At 40.7% G+C, this 13,099-nt stretch overlaps 1 long non-coding RNA gene across 1 annotated transcript in view; it reads right to left on the reverse strand.

Moving 5' to 3' along the window:
* The window catches only part of LOC147754167 (uncharacterized), a 14,539-nt gene extending 2,298 nt beyond the window's left edge, over positions 1-12,241 (reverse strand). The window contains exon 1 of the long non-coding RNA XR_015317685.1: positions 12,058-12,241. This is a non-coding gene — a long non-coding RNA (uncharacterized LOC147754167). The remainder of the gene's footprint in view (positions 1-12,057) is intronic.
* Positions 12,242-13,099: the final 858 nt, after the last annotated feature.

Raw genomic sequence — 13,099 nt, forward strand, 5'->3', positions numbered from 1 at the left:
AAAGGTTTACGGCGGTACTGATTCGAGAATCGAAAATGTACCATTTTGTTATCTCAACGTATCGTTACAAATGCTAAAAGTTGAGCTATGCTAACTGCAAATAATTAAAGTGCAAGGGGAAATTACTATAATCTACTAATTAAGAGATTCGTTTATGGAATTTCCGCATTACTGCGGTTTTCGCCCCTTATTTTTCCATGCATTCAAAACGTACTTATATTAACGTTGCCTCGTCCAAATTTAAGCCGTACAGGTGCTGAGTATAATGCAACAGCCAATTAAGCATAGGGTTTGTATCGAGTCTTGTATTTTGTCCCAAGCTTCTATTTGGAATTCTAGAAAAAAAAAAAGAGGTTTTCTTTAAAGTGATACCGTATAGGCTGTCTAAATTTAAGGTACGCGCAAATTCTGTTAAAGAAACAAACTTTATAAACAAATTATGCAAAATCCGACCTTCATGCATTATTTGCTTGCTTAGAACAACATTCTCAGCTGCTCGCTGGCGTTTGTCTGTCTGTCGAATTAATCAAAAACAAAAAAACAAGTGCGCAAACCGACAACCTGCCGAGCCCAGTCAGATACGGCCTTTCAACCGAATAGACAGACGACAACTTGACATCTTATCCACCTAGCCTTTGCCTCCTGTTTCGCAGCGATAGATGACAAGTGTAAAGTTAACGTTGTCTGCTTAAAAGTCGCATCAGTAGCCGCCGCCAATGACGGCGGCAAGACGAGACCCAGCAGAACGGTCTGTAGTTAACGAAGCTCCGATAAGCATTTACAGTACCGCGTTTCTAGCATATATATATATATATATATATATATATACGTATATATGCATACGTATGTATAAGCATACGATCGCGATCGATTGCTGGTTTTCTTCGCGTCGTAATTGGGCTTCTCGTTTCAAACTTCCTCTTTAAATGTCCGAGGTTTGTGGCCGGGGTGTTTTCACTCGTCGTTGTTGTCATCGTCGTTTTGGTGATGCTGGTACAGGCGCAGCCTTAGCGCGTTTCGGCGTATTTCTCGATGAACTGTCCATTCTGCGGTGGACCATACCGTTGGGGCTAGTAAGTGGCAAAATCTCTTTCCTTTCTGCCTCAGTGTTTGTTGTCCCGATCGGCTGTTCGGCCGCTTGTTCCGTCGACGCAACCGTTTACATCCGTCTCCACCATACGTACGTACGTCGTATAGCCGATGTGCGCTTGTGCTGAAGTTCGCTTCGCAGACGTACCCGCACGCAGATACAGATACCGATATGGGGCCATGGCCATGCGAGAAGTAGCTGATGATCGGAGTGCCTGATCACCAACAGCGCCGCTAACGAGGATCGTGGCGTATTCGCAGTTGGATTGTGCTGCTGGAAGATCGACCTGCTACGAATACTACTGCTGCTGCTGCTGCTGCAGCAGTTGTTGCCCCTAACCGTGGCTTAATGCGGTAAGACGCGCTGACGAATCGTCGATGGACACAGCTTGAGGTCTATGCTACGGCCCATGTTTACCAGCTGGTGGCGTATTCACTGCCGCTGTGCAAATGGATCCATCGAGTTGTCCGTCAGACGACGCAGTTCTTTTTCATTTTTTTTTAGCTTTAATTTTCGTTAACGTTTTCAGAGGCGACGCTGCTGAAGGCGTGTAATGTTTACGCGTGGCCTTGATACTTGGTAACGGGTGATGCGCGTCGTACAAGAAGAATTGCGTCCTAAAACATGTGTATGTATTTATATAAGAAGACATCACTGCCGTCGTTTCAGTATGCGTCTGCTGTAACTATCACTACCATTTGTAAATCCGCTACCGTAGTTATTGCTTAGGGGGGGCTACGGCGCCATTTTGAGGAGGTGAAGGTTGTGCACAATTTTGTCACAGTGATATGATGACACGATTCAAAAGAAAGCCATTCGTTGATAAGCTGTCACTTTCTCTTATCATCCGTCCTGATGCGTATCGCTATATCAATCCCATCGGATTGTCGCTAAAAATAATAATCAATCGTCCGAAGATGATGACTGAGGTTAACAAAAAAAGTCACTACAGAATTTAGAATTTGTATTTTTTTGGCCCGGCTGCTCAGATTTAGTTATAATAGTATGATATTTAGCTGAGTGTGAAGTGCTTAAAACTTCAGTAGACTAATTTAATTTCTATTCTTATCAGGTATAGTACGCTCCAGAGACAGAGTATGGACTAAATACACCGTAATTGAATTCGTCTTGGAGGGCCTGAATATAACCAGTTGAATATGCGTTTTAATATAAATTAATACATGAACCCAAAGAGCTACTTTCACCGTACCTGTGCTTAGCTTTAAGAACAACCTCTCAAGTTTAAGACTGCAGCCTTGCCTACTTCTGTCACGGTCATCGTGAACTTCGTATGCTCATACAGGGGCTGAGGGATGTAGTCTAAGACGTGGGGTACCATTTTCGGGGCATTTACAACTTCTTAGTAGTTCCGCGGTAACGGGGTGTATGTACTTTGAATCCCAGCGTTTATTTTCTAGTTGGTTTATTTATGTTTTTTTTGTTTGTGAGATAAATGTTGAGTAGTTAGAATAACGGCTCGTCTGCCGATAGCCATCTGTCGGACAAAGTACTAATGACCTAATTCTAGCGGCAACGTAACAGAGGGGAGCAGTTCTGATCGAACATTGGGAACGTCAGGTGTTCTAGGAGACAAAGAAATTTTAGACCTCGATATATTATTATCTTATTGAAGATAGGAATATAATCTTCTACGGAATAACCTGGCGTTAATCCCTTCAGCTAATAAAATGTCCCACGAATGCATAGATCTAGTTAAAGGTTTCTTTTGCCCACATCGCTATGATACGATTGAAATATATTAAATATGTGGTAAATAGATCTGTGAAATCTAGTTTCTCTGCAGAAGTTTTTCTTCTGCGACTTCGCCGTCAAAGTACGATTCATGAAAGTCGCAGAATTCTAATTAGATTTATATTGCAATCACCAATCTGTATAATCATCGTTTCGACATAACAGGAAACAAAGTCTAAAACACAGATTTTCTCAGTGATATCAAAATGTGTTTACGAAATATTATTGCATGGTACAAATATGTATTGATTTTTCATTCTGTGTAAAGGTCGAGGTTATCGAAGATAGAGCAACGGTTCCTCCCAATTCCCTCAAGCCAAAGAACCACGCAAATCCCTATGACCCGTTCGACAAAGTTAGATAGATCATCGCAGATATGATCGAAACTATTTTATTATCATAAAAATGTTAGCGAATACACAGGCCGTACTTGCTCATCCATTAATAAGTGACCTCGTCATAGTATGCTTGTTTCCTATTAAAGGCCTTTTTCTTTGTTTTTATATCTACGTCCAACGACCGATTCGTGGCCTTCCAAGTGACAATTACCGTCAGCTGCGCGTGATATATGTTTATAGATAGAAGTGATCAACTAACACAGACATATTTGATGAACAAATAATTCCAAGAGGAAAATTTATCACCCAACTAAGCGTAGTGCAAACACGCGTTCCGGAAGAAACTATTTTTTCTGTTAGAAGTAAAAATACTCGAATAGGTACTACAACCAACGCATAGGTATTTCCACAAAATTATTACATTAATAATAGCATGCATAGGTTCTTTTTGTTGAAATAACAAGCGAACTGCCCCCCATAGCCATCTGGCGACCCCCGTATCTAGCCGTGTCCAGGAGCTGCAAGTTGAGAAGCACCCCAAAGCGAGAATCGACGAAAGACAAAGACAGGTCTCAGGTAGAGCTTCTCCAAAGCAAAGTACACTCGGAGCAAAATCGAAGAAGAACAATCAGCGTAGACATAAGCAAGCAACGCCGTTCGAGTGGTAGTCTGATAGAACCCCTCAGTCCTTGAGGGAAGGCGCAGTAGGACATGAGTGTCTAAAATATAATATGTACCATCTGTAGGGTAAATCTGAACGCGAATGAATGAAAAATGAGTCTGTTTAAGGAAAAACGCAAAATTATACCTGTCCTGTGCATTTGTCCTGTACTCCTATCCATGTATGAAAAATGTCCTAAGGTCTATTTAGTAACTTGCTATGGCAAACCTTCAGCGACCTAGTATCGGCATAAATAACCTATAAACGAGTGTGCGTGCAGCCTCAGTCAAGCATCAGAATTGAAATCTTATTGATTGAGAAAAACTTTCACTTTATCCCCATAGAGAACACATATTCTTCTGAAATATGTTAAAACCGTTGTTTAAAATAGTACGTTCTTGTATTTTTTACAAGTATCACGACCGTCAACTAATGCGCTAACTTATTTAGCTTTACTTACCCTACTAACATTTTTTAGCCATTGGGGCAGAAGTTGCTTACTAAAAATGATCCAACTACCTACTATAAAAATCTTACGTAAGCTATATTTTGAAAACTATTATAAATCCTACTTGAAAATATATTTGAGATGCGATGGATTACGGAGCGCTCTCTAGGGAGAAACGATTTACAACAAAATTTGTTGTAAAAAAGCATCACGTTTAACTGCTTCCTGTGAACATCGGCGTGTGATGCCCTTCATTTTGATAGTGCAAAGAGGGGCGTTCGTTCAATCGTCCTGATCGAGCGATTGAATCCCCCTTTCCGCGATGCAAACATCGTCATCGCCGCCTTCGTTCGAGTCGCTCGTTAGTCATTCATTTCTGTCGTTGAACTGCAATTTTTCACCCTGTAAGTTATAACTCATGCTGGTAGAGGTACCGTCTGCCAATTTTAGTACCAACATCGCATTTTTAGTTACTCAGTCGCTGACATGCAGCATGACGTTACGGCTCCCGAATCAGACGAAATTAAGACAACACTAAACGGAGACAAACGGAGGCTGGTTGACTGCAAAGCTGTCCTGGCCTATTTGACGGTTTCCATTATAATGGCGGTACTGGGGTCGAAAGGGACTGCTAAGGGGACGTGCAAAGTGCTCCAAAACGATGGTCGGTTGCTACATGATATATAGGCTTTATCAAATAGACATAATCAAATGGGTTAAAGTGAACTGCAGTGAATTTAAATGTAGATTAGGAATTTAGATAGACTGAATCTGAACTAGAAATAGAACGAACCGGTTCTAACAAAATAAAGTTCTGTCAAAATAGCGCATATTGGTTAACTCGGCCTAGCGTTGTTAGCTATGTATATTTCATTGAAACTGTAGCAAGCTCAAATAACTGATAATAATGACAAAGTTAAATAATAAAGAAAAAAAGGTATGCTGAAAGTGCGCCGTATAACTTAGCAGCTTACTTTCCTGACGCTGTCTAGTCATCGAGAATATTGCCAATGACCCTCTAAAAACAGCTCGGGACATATGTTTTGTCTCATATGTCAATAAAAAAAAATACTCAAGAGTAGCTTGACAAGTCTGAGAACGGTATCTGAAACCTAGATGGTGCTTTTCTCTAACCGACCGATGGTGACTAAGGCATATTTAAAGGAAGATGGTTTACAAAATACTTCAGAACTGGCTGAAAAGATGGGCACACGGCCGTCGTTAATCTCCTCAAGTCTGCTGGATCCACACAGGAACTTGAAGCATAGTACCTCGCCCATCTTCTGAATCCAATAAAAAATGACGGGTGAACCCTGCAGCTCAAGATATTGCCCGGCACTGAGCGTCACGCGGCCACAATGACCGATTTTTACGTCAACAGTGAACCAGGAATGGACGACTTTAGTAAAAAAAGCCAAGACTCAGGATCCAACCAGATACTCATTTAAAGAAGGCTATGCTTCGCAATTGGTGAGAGTGTGAGGGCCTGATTCGCTAATAATGGCTTCCTACAAGCTAGACAGTTGATTGAGACGTCCAAGCAACCCAGCTGCATGAAATCAACCAATCTGTTCCAAAGGAAAGACGCAACAAACAAGGCCAGGTCATTATGCTTCACGACAACGCAAGGCCACACACAGCGAACATCGTCAAGGCTGCCTTCAGATGGAACGCTCCTTACACCCTCCATATTCTCCCGCTACTTTTCAGCAAGATGGCATATTATTTGATAAAGAAACGAAAAAAAAGCTCTGAAAAATGACACATAGCCTAACACCTCAATATCCTAGGGAATGAAAACGGTTGTACTTTTTAAACAGAACTCTATTTCCAACTGAATAGAATACGTTCCATAGATTATTGTATCGGAGCTTTATGATACAGGTCGATCCTCTTTTGAGACTGGGGGATCTAAGCGAAATTTACTAATAGGAAGAACGTTGCCTCCAGGTATGCTAGAACATATTTAAATATACACTAAAAGTAGATGCTATTATAAATCTTGTTTTAGATTCTGTTTTCTTAGCTAGTGTTATCCAATAGTAGGTCTCTCTTTGCTTTCGAAATCGACCGAAAGATCCAGCGAACTTGACCAATAAATCTAATATATAATAACGGCATTTTGGTCGACAAGCGTTGGTCATATTTTACTGCCCACAAGGCGTTTAAGTAGATCGTATTAATCTCGAAACGGGGAAGTATCTCATACGACGCTGCCTAACATAATAAAGCTTCGACTTCTCACAACAGAATAACCGTATGTCCGTCTTTACTAGCAATCACTGCGTGGCAGCTATATATGATCAATTGATGATGGTCTCATTGAAGACAGCTTGGCAAACGAGAAGTGGCTCTATATCGTTGTAGAAGCTATGAAGGTGCTTGTCTTCAGATAGCTCGTAAACACCGTACAGCGTTGTTATGTTTACTCTGAATGCTAGCCATATGATGTCAATATCGAATTTTCGCGCCATAGTTATTATGCACTGCTTTATTCAAAAAAAAAAAAGAAAAAAAAAAAAAAGCAATGTTGAATATAGCGAAAGCAGCTTGTCGGAACAGCAACTCAAGTTCAACATCAAATCAAGAGGTCGTTGACGTGGCCTGTGTTAGCAATACGTGTATGCTATGACCCGTTTCTCGATACTTTGCAGTAGCTTTAAGTCGAGAAGAAGCTTTCGTGACATGGCGCGGCAGGTACATACGACCTCACGCGTCGTATGACTTGTTTTTGTGCCCGCTATCGGTCCCTAGCTAAGCGTGTTATCTTGCCCGACCACTGAGCACTCCAGTCGATAACCAAGTATTCGACCCCTTCAACCTGGTGCAGGCTCTTCACGAAGCGGCGGATTAGATATGTAATTTCTAAGTTCATATATATTTACTTCTTGGAAAGTTATAGTAAGACATCCCATAAAGCCGGGAGTCATTCAAGTCCTGAGTTAAATATCACCAAAGTATCTATCGTGTTTTGAAACGTTGTCTGAAATTGCATCGAGTAACGAATTGTGCATGCTGTGGCTCAAGATGAGCAGGATTAAAGAGAAGTAGTTCACAAATAATATTTGGGAAAATGTAAATTGGAAAAAAAACTGAGAGTTAGTTCTTCAAACAGGTCAGTAGGACGGAGAGACTCTATAAAATATCCTGTATAAAACTGTATAAAAAAATACCTTATGCCAATGGACCTTTTCTTGTAGGGATACCTTAAGAACAAAATTACACTAGAAGGCCAACGACACTGAGCCATTAAAAAGCCTTAAAACGCTAAACAAAAAATGTTTGCTCAAGAACCTGAGTCAATAGCCCATTGTAACCAGTCGTATATCGATCCGAATGGTAACATCTGCAGTAGGAAATAAAGTGATATATTCATGTAGATTCTTTTGTAGTTTCATATTAATTTTATATACACAACAATTTAACTTGGAGTTATTTAAGCAGCGTATATATTTTTCGAACACCCTGTCCTGTTTGCGCACAAGGATTTTGGCACGCGGGGGCAATGCGAATTCAAATAACTGCCTATCAAAAGGAAAAATTACAACAGCTTGGTCAAGTCGACCGTGTTTGAAATAATCTTTAATCCGACCGATCACGTAAGGTTTCTACGCTTTCGAGCGTTCGGAAGCTCATGTCAGATCTTCAAGCGTGCTTTATTCAAATGCTCATTTTATAGGCACGGACGACAAAAGATCTGCCTTACTCAATAGCTACTGTAGGATTTGACAATTTGGATAGCAGCTAGCAATTATCGCTAGCGGCTTGATTTTTCATTAAAGCAAATCATTTCAACAAATGTTTTTCCATACCGTATGTTGAAAGCCGCGCCTTTATGTGTGATTTTTACATAGAGGTTAGGACGAACCCGCTAGTAGCGTGCGTGGGACCACCGACCGCGGAAAAACCTTACGACTTCTGCCAGAGAGCCACGCAAACTCTTTAAGCGATCACAAAATATTGAATTTATTAACAACTAAACTTTTCCTCTCTCGTTTTGAGGGAACAATTATTTAGCTTTACAGTTAGCTCATACAAGTTAGTTGTTTTTCAAGGAGATCAATATGGAAGGTGTCGTTCGGTACGTTTCATCTAGGGCTGCGCATACGCGTACATGGTCAATAAATAGGCCGAAATGCCTAGGCAAATCGCCTTAAGCACAGTTTGGTCCCACGCTACTCCTGTTCACTAAGACTGCTTCGGCATCTTAGTGAACACAAGTAGCGTGCTTAGAATGTTGTCCTTGTTTATTGGAAGCGAACACCTAAATATCACACGAATACCGCATCGAAGTACGTACGGCACTAGGATTTTCCGCAAAGCTAGACTTCGTAGTGGATGGAGCCATTGCAATTGATTGTCGGTACGGTCATACGCTGAGACAACATCATTTCAACGCGTTCTGCTTGAACACCCCTTACTTCGACTGCCTCTATCAAGCGAACCTCTACGAATAGACGGTGAGTGAGGAACATAAGCCAGAGCTACTGTGAATAACACTGTCTGTATTACCTCATTGTTGTTATAACTACTACTACTACTACTACTACTACTACTACTACTACTACTACTACTACTACTACTACTACTACTACTACTACTGCCACTGCCGCCTGACGGTGGCTTTCCGAGTATAGAAAATGTATTCTGTATACGATACCATATTGGTCAAATGAACTAGTATATGTCGATTTCTAAAATGGAGGCGATGGACTCCAAATACAATGCACCAGCCGACCGAGTCTATGAAATATCCTGTACCTGCTAGCTTCATAAGAGTAGAATCATCTATTTCGAGCTTATTCTCAAAAGAAACGCATCTTATGGGAATGTCATCCTGCTGATTGCTCTATTGAACATTCAATATCGGAGGTACAACGAATTTTGTCGTGGCCTATAGTAGGAGCAGGCTCATCAGTGAATTGAGTAGCAGACGCCGAGTGCTCAAAATAACTGTCCTTTAGAGTGACGCAGGAGAAATTTCACAAAACAGAGGAAGTTGCGCGCAGCTCATAATTTGTTAGACGGAAATTAGTAGCACACGCACGACAGACATGGTCGAAGTAAGCGGAACTTAGCATCCTTTAACCTACGAATGGTAAATGCCCATATTTAAAAAAGCTTCGTATCGTTCGCTCAATATCGACCGAAATTAATTAGTAGCGATAGATCGGGTAGGCTGATTGACTTAGAATTAGCTTGCCCAAAATATTGTCGAAGGCACAAACTTCGACTTTCGAAGTTATTATTTATCCTCGGAAGTCGGCGATTATTGCATTAGGAAAAGATCAAAGAAAGTTTTTGCTTGACAGCCTTATATAATCGACTGTTATAACACACGTTTTCCTTGATACAATCGGGTGTTCTGCCCGAATTAGGGACGCAGCCGACTATCTAGCCTATTACTCGATCTCGAATTGTACATCTGGTATCCACCCGACGGCTGATCGCCAGCACGAAATGAGCTGAGCCCACGTCCCGGGTTTGAAGCTAGACCACAAGATATCCCTAATATTACCCGCCAATGTATCATGCAGACTTTTTTCACCTCGCCTGCTTCCGCTGAGACTGGCGATTGTCAGTCAAGATACACGCATACTAGATCAGGTTGACACGATTCAAGCCCAGCAAATCGTAGCGACTCCCGTTTTGTTGAAAAGTTAATTAAATAATTGGCCCAACTGCTGAAAGTTTGGAACGTAAATTGGGCATACCCCGTATGTAGAGAAGCGTATGCTGTCCTTTTTCCGTTAACATCGAGCACTTGTTTTAAGTTACTGACTTCGAGCAGAATCTGAGCGCGCGTAGTTCCGCGCGTGCGGCCATTATGACGTAGTTTTAGTTTCGATTATATTTTAATGGTCCTTTTCGCCTGCGCTCAATGGCCAGTAGCTGAAAAAGCGTCCGTATTTCGACGTTTTCAATAAATGTGCTGGCAGCTATATAAACAAAAACGTCGTTCCCTAAATAGAGTCTATCTCAGCTGGTGATAAAATGGTCCGTAATGGCAGAAAGAGCGCAACAATGAGTCGCGTGTCTAGCAACATCCTGTATATACACGGTAGAGGTAAGCGGTGTGGAAGACTAACCGCTGGCTGCGTTATAGGAGAAGGCTACGTTCGAGAGCAAACCCCCCACTGAATGTCAGATAGGGACTTGAGAAAAACAAATATGGTTCGTGATTTTCTGATAAAATTGCTATAGACAGTGGTTTTATTCGGCATTCTGTATTTGCTATAGTTCTTGTGTCCGGCTAGATTTATTATGAAATATTTTGTCAAGGTTATGCGGACGGTCGGGTTCATTCATTGTCAAACTTACTTACATTTATTGGATAACTTTGTCGTCGATAGTTGAGCACGTTTCGAGTCAGTGACGAATAGAAAAATGACGGATCAAAGAATGAGCTAAAGAAATTCCCCTTCAAAGCCAATAACATTTTTGTTGTAACAAAGCTATTGTCGAAGATAACAGCTGGCGATCCCTACGTTGCCCTACCACTATAATTCGTGGCACAGTAATTTACGATAGTGACTTGATTCCCGCATCAGGATCATCAGGACGCCTCTGATCGGCTTGTGTAATAGTCGTAGAAGTAGTAATCGTGGTCGCAGATACGACGAGAATGAATAGATGTGTGAAACGCAGAACTGCACTATTACCATTAGGGGCAATCGTAAAGTCGCCAAAACAGTGAGAAAAAAAGGATCGAAGGGAAACATTGTAAGTGATTACGGCCGAGATCTCAAAAGGCTGAACGAAAACTGACCATGAAATCGGATAATGTTGAAGTGATTTGATCTGTTTGTGTATCGGCTGTCTCGCTTAGTCCTGTCAATGGAACAATGTACGGAATAGAAGAAAATGAAATACGCATAGAATCAATACGATATCTGTATACGACAATACCAAAATAATAATGGTAGCCGTTATGGCGACAATGGACTGAAAGTGACAACGACCCCCTGGTGATCGCTGGTTTGACCGAATGAAATTTATTAGCCTACAGAAAAATATGATTTTTTCTAAGTGCACTAAAACAAACGAGGAAAATAAACCCCACCTTATCTGTCGATAATCTAGATAGGCCATCTTGTGTACCTGGGCTGCATTTGCTTTTATAAAGTACTTTGTTCTGTAATTCGTGTGGACGAGTAATTCATAATGGGGAGACCCATTTTAAGTTCGGTTTCACTGTCTACTACAGCAGAGCGTAGGTGTGGGAAAACGAGTACAAGACCATCAAGTAGATGCAGGCGCAATGGTCCCGAGAGGCTATTTGTTGTATAAGTTTATAGCAGCAAGGAAAGCGGGTAACAGTGCGTTTCGTTAGAGTTATACTATATGTCTATTGCGCGTGCTGCATTTTAGATAAGATAAATTAGCCGTACTCAGCAGAGAAGGTCCAAGTTCGGCTCGAAAAAACTAGCTTCTACAAAGTACGTAGAAAACATAAATAAACAAAAAAAAATCATCAATACATAACGGTTTTACCGTCACGCTACCAGGCTGCTTGTCTAAGTGTTGAAATCGTACCATAACCTGCTTCAGATCTAAGAGATTATATAGAGACATAACTTTCGGAAGCGCAGTACGAATTTTGTGCTTCCGCTGTTCTTTAGAAACGATAATTAACGCCAACACGATAATAACTAACTAATACTCTGTGTGCCTTGGCCAGAATCGTAACTAAGGAGACATTCCAAACGTATAAAAAATCGGCGTAACATCGGCCTTTACTTTACTGTTATCTTATTAGCAACCTTACCTTGGACGCCACTCTAGGGTCTTTGACGTTTAGGTACGAGTAAACGAAACAATAGGCTTTACATGGGTAACTCTAGGGCTTCCGTTCCAATAAAACGTCCTTTGAGGGCGATGACCCTCGGAAGATGGAAAATTAAGCGTCGTCAATTAAAATGTTGGATTCGTTCTTATCAACCATTAGCTTATCGGTTTGGAATTTATTAAATGAAAGGAGCCATTGAGGCACTAGCTAATATTTATTACGCAATCACACTTTTTCCTAATTTGTATGAACTATTACATTGTGCAAATAAGTTTCAGCTTTTAGGTCCAAAATCTAGGACAAAAAAAAAATAGGAGTATTGGGCGAAATGCTTAATTGACTGAAATCTGACTGGTTATCATTTCAAATTTCAGAAAACTTTATATCTAACTTCTGCTAACGGATTTGCCTAAGTTGTCATGGGGTACTTTAACTGACCCTGATTTAGTTCATCTATAGTTAAACAAACGTCATCTTTTTAGAAAATCACTGAGAGACTTTACATGTCCAACATAGTAAGTTAAGTTAAGATACATGTGAAATATTTACATTAATGTCTGTCAAGAAACTTTCGGATCGGTTGGAAGAACGCTAGCTGTCGCGTAAAAAAAAATCTAATTCTGCTGTATTGCAAAGACTTCACACTCTATCTATACTCTAAGACGAAAGGACACTATTAATTTTTTTTAATAGGTTTTTTAGGCAGAATTTTCACAAATGCGATTCGTCGGACTTATTCATTGGTCGGATTAGTCTCGGACAATGTGAACGTATAATTATTTATTAACTTAGGTTCTTTGGGTTAAGGCTGGGGGCAGAATTGGAAGTTTTCTGTAATACTGTTCTAGTAACTAACTATAACAAACTGACTAAGATCATCTGCGCCTTCGATCATAGAAGCCGGATAAGTATATTACCCTAAACGAACATGGACTTGTTCGTTCGCCAGAACACGCTTTCGATGTATGAGTGCGGTTTTTTAAATATAAAACTTCTACTCTACCAGCAGCACTACCAGGTC

Source organism: Varroa destructor, unplaced genomic scaffold, assembly GCF_002443255.2.
Source record: "Varroa destructor unplaced genomic scaffold, Vdes_3.0 BEIS01000007.1, whole genome shotgun sequence".
NCBI classification, from domain to species: Eukaryota; Metazoa; Arthropoda; class Arachnida; order Mesostigmata; family Varroidae; genus Varroa; species Varroa destructor.